A 4,701-nucleotide genomic window follows, 5' to 3' on the forward strand; every position below is an offset into this window, starting at 1 on the left:
GTAGCAATGCCAAATTATCTAAAATTAAGTACTATATATTTACTTTAAAATATAGCAGGAATGCCTACTTATTACATAAACTTTATTATAAAGTGAGTAACAAAAAGGTGTATACTTCTTACATTAATCTGCTCTGATTCTCTCCTTGTTCATAATGTATAAATACAGAATGCCTTGATTTCATTCTATTTTACCAGAAAGGAACAAAAACAAGAAGGATCCGACTGTATGTATTGTCAGGAATTTACTTTTTTCCCCCTTAGTAATAACACAGAGCCCTCACCTTAGTCAGTGACTATATTTAAACCAGAGCAATGAAAGCTGGTAGCAAATCAGTTCCCAAAGGCGTTTCCAGCCATTTCTAGATTTCACCACTGCAAGTGACACTGCAGTGAACAGACTTGGACAATCTGTCTGCTTATACTTTTGTTTTATTTCTGTGGACCGGAGTTCCCACAGTTCAAGGCACGTACATTTTGAATCTTAATAACTACAGTCGCATTGCTTTCTAAAAAGGCCACAGCCATCCACGCTCCCTCCTGCAGAGTGTGTGATTGGGGTGGGGAGTGCTGCAGGGTGAGCTTTTGTGTGCCAGCTCAGGTGATTCCTAGATATCAGGACTATGGGGGAGCCTGCTGAGGAGATGTAAGCCACTGAAATCCAATTATGCTCATGGAAATGGAAATGAGGTTTCAATGCCTTGTTTCTTTTCAGAACAGCATAACACTGCACCTAAAGAAATGATTACCCTGGCAATTTCTCTGGAGGCTCTGAGTCTGAAAACATGCTTGTGTGAAGTACTTCCTGCATCTGTCCAATTTCTGCCTTCACAGGCTAGGGGGTTCCCTTACCTATCCATTTTGTGGATTTTCTGATCATTCTTGTGAATACCCTGTCTGGAGTCCCCAAAACTCTGTTCAGGAGTGCTAAAGCCATCATCCATCATTTTGGAGCGAAAAACAATGAAATGGCTAATGTGACCTAGATTCAAAACTCATCTATGCCTCTTGTCAGCTCTTTAGCTTGAGAAGAGTCTTAATTTCTCTGAACCTATTGTTTCAGTGCAAGGTGGAAATATTACTATGCTTACTTCATGGGTAAAGATTAAGTGAGATAAAGCACATAAAGTGCTTAACATATGCTAAGCATGAAATGTATATTAGCTCTTTTTATTGTGGGGCACTAACAAAATCTCATCTGCCTCTTTGGATGTCTTCAGAAGCTCCTTATCTGTCTCCTGGTACATTATTTTCCTTGCTTCCACCTTTCACTAAATATACACGTAAGGCATCAGTTTCCAATCTTGAGTTTTCTGTCCTCTGCCTTCTAACCTCTTGGCTTCAGAAAGCCCATCACATTAAACTGGGTCAGCCTGGTACAAAAGGACAAACCCAGGCACTGCTTCTAGGGATCTAGTTTTCAATTCCCCACCACCTGGGTGTGTGGGACATGTATCCTGGGGCATATTACCCATCTCACTTATGTGCCCTCACCTGAGAATAATATTAATTAAACCTACCCCTTATGTATTTTATAAAAAGTGAAAAGAGAAAAATTCAAATGTTCTCAGCAGAAAGAAATGATAAAACCAGACACAGCGTCATGCACCTGTGATCCTAGCTACTTGGGAGGCAAGAGGATCATAAATTTGAAGCAAGATTGGGCAATGCAAAAAGACCTGGTCTCAAAAACAGGAAAAATTGATAAGTATCTAAGAAGATGGAAATACTAATTATCTTGATTTGTTCATTACAACTGTATACATGTATTGTATTATTGCACCATACTCAAGTATATGCAATCATTGTGTGCTTAGTAAAATTTAAAAATGTAGAAAAGATGGAAGTATAAATTGTAACACTATTTTGGTATTGCCAAGACAAACTGAAGATAGGCAAGTCTATGATTTAGTCATTCCACCTTTGGGAATATGTCATAGGAGAATGCATAGGCATAAAACCCACAGTACCTGTACTAGGATGTCTATAGTTGTACTGTCCATAATTGTCACAAACTAGAAGTGACCCAAATATCTCATCAATGGTAGGAAAATGATGGCATATTCACAGAGAATCATACAGCAACAAAAATGAATAAGCCAGAGCTACACACAACATAGACAAGTTATAAAATCACAGTGTGTAATGAAAGAAGCTAGACACCATGGGATACACATAAAAGTGATTCCATTTAAAGTTAGAAAACTAGTAAAGCCAAACCCTATTGTGTAGGGATGCATGAGCAGATGTAACCCTGCAAAGAAAAACAAATTAATAATCATTGCGAGACACATGGGAGTGGCTACTATTGGGGAAGGGGGAGGGTTGTGATGGGAAAAGATCATCTGGGGGTACCTGGGTGCTACTGATGTTTTATTTTTTGATCTGGGTATTAAATACATGATTGTTTATAATAAGCTGCTAAATTATGTTTGTGTGTTGAGATTACATCCATATACATATATCTAATATATTATAACAGTTATCCATTTAAATAAGTCAACTACACCAGCAATGTAAGGCAAGTGAGTAGCCCAGTGTGTAATAAGAGCACCTCCCCAGAAACATTATCTCTAGTGATTACACAGAATCCTGGAAGTGAAATTTCACAGCAGGACTGCTGTCTTATTCAAACGGAGTCTTGTGGTTGTACACTGAAATTTTTCCTTAGGCTGTGCACCAAGCCCTCTATCTTCCTGCCAGGTTCTGAAATCTAGTTTGTCATTTTCCTCTTCCATTGGGTCCTGGCTGGTTTTCCTCTTCTAATACCCTTTCTAACCCAGGCCGGCTGTCTGCTGCTCTTCACTTCATCTTTAACCCACTCCCTTTCTCCAGCAAGTCCCCTAAATTCCCCTCCATCCCTGGGAGTGGCCAGGTTGGAAACACCTTTATCTTCTGTCCATTTTTACTGCTGGTCCAGCCTCTAATCCTGAGCAGTCAATGTCCCTTTCTTTAACCCCCCTCCCACAATAACCTTCTCATTATATCTTGAGCCTCCTTCACTACCCTGTGAGGTTCCCAGCTGCCAAGTGCCTCAAGCCAAACATTCAGTATTTCCTTTAGATTTTACCTTGTACATGTGGGCTAACATACAAACTTTTAAGGTTTATTCTTTAGTATGTGAGCAATACCTCCCAGTTGGTGGTCTTTCATTAGACATACTTTTTCACTAAAATTACCAATTAAATGTGTGATGGCCCAGAATGAAGAACATAGACTTGGGGCGCTCTGCCTTTGCCCAAAGTTAGGATTTCAGGAAAGAAAGGCCCAAGGGTGGCTACCTCCCAGGGCGAGCCATATTCTGCAGAAGGAAAGAGAAATAATGTCTTCAAAATACAAAGAACCCAGGAGAACAAAATCCATCTTGGTCAATGGGAGTGGGAGGCTAACAAATGTTACCCAGCACTATCATCTTAGACTTTTACATGAGAAAAAAGCTCTAACTCTAAATCAATACAATGGTATGAGGCTAAAAGGTTATATATTGGAAGAAAAGTTTGGAGGACACCACAAAAATGATCAAAATCCTTGAAAGCTAGGTGTCATGGTGCATGTCTGTCATGCCAGCTGAGGCAAGGAGGCCGAGCCGAGAAGACCACAGGCTCAAGGCCAGCCTGGGCAACTTAGTGAGATCTTGCCTCAAAATAAAACAAGACTAAAAGGGCAGAGGACATAGTTCAGTGCTAGAGTGCCCTTGGCTTCTTTCCACAATATCTTTTTTGTTTGTTTGTTTATTTATTTATTTATTTATTTTGGTACTGGGAATCGAACTCAAGACCTTGCACTTGCCAAGCAGGTGCTTGTGCCACTGAGCTGTATCCCCAGCCCTTTTTTTTTTTTTTAGTGGTGAGACTCAGAAATGAGACCATTCTGAGCTGTGTGTGATGTACACTGTCCCATGTTGTCCTCTACCAACCTTCATTCTCTTTCCTATAGGTCAAATAAAACTCAACCACCAATGAAGGGAGTGTGAGTCCTAGAAATATCCTGCTAAGTCACCACTAGGAGACCTGTGTTTATGCCCATCATGGCCTCTGCTTACTGTAACTTTTGGGCCAACTCAACCCGTCCATGGAAGGAGGCAGAGGAGTACCTATACTTGCCCCTCAATTCTTTTTTTTTTTTTTTTTTGGTTTTTGTTTTTTTCTGGTACAGGGAACCAAACTCACGACCTTGAGCTTGCCAGGCAGGCACTGTGCAGCTGAGCTAAACCCCCAGCCCAGCCCCTCAATTCTTACATGAAGCCCAAACATCGCAACCCCTCTTTGATAAACACAGGACTACAGAACACAGGGCATAGATAACTCCTGCCTAACCCTGCACTAAGCCCTGACCATATTCCAGGAGAGCCTCTGGCAGCATCAGGCCTTGTTGTAGCATGACTCCTCATTAAATACCTGCTGAGAAGACTCACTGGGGCCATGAGAACCCACTGCTTGTTCTACCCCACACACCCTGGCGATAGGCTCCTGAACTCCCTTTCTGGGAGCACTGGCTCAAAAGTTCTTTCAGTTGTGAATGTATATATCTTGTAACTCAGAAGCACCTCCCCCGAGACTGAGTGCCACTCCTTTGAGATGGAATCATCTGGAAGGAGGGTGGAATCTTGACTTCACATTCGTACTGTGTGCTTTCCCATTTGTCTGACTGTACTGAGCCCTGCTCTTCCCACTCCATCCTTCTCCAATTAAAAACCTAAATT

The 4,701-nt window shown here is 41.3% G+C and overlaps 1 protein-coding gene across 3 annotated transcripts in view; it reads right to left on the bottom strand.

Annotated features, from left to right (window-relative positions):
- Positions 1–4,701, bottom strand: part of Hsd17b2 (hydroxysteroid (17-beta) dehydrogenase 2) — a 99,948-nt gene that overhangs the window by 41,093 nt on the left and 54,154 nt on the right. The window lies entirely within an intron of this gene.

This window comes from Chinchilla lanigera, unplaced genomic scaffold, assembly GCF_000276665.1.
Source record: "Chinchilla lanigera isolate Chin_1 unplaced genomic scaffold, ChiLan1.0 scaffold00163, whole genome shotgun sequence".
NCBI lineage: Eukaryota > Metazoa > Chordata > Mammalia > Rodentia > Chinchillidae > Chinchilla > Chinchilla lanigera.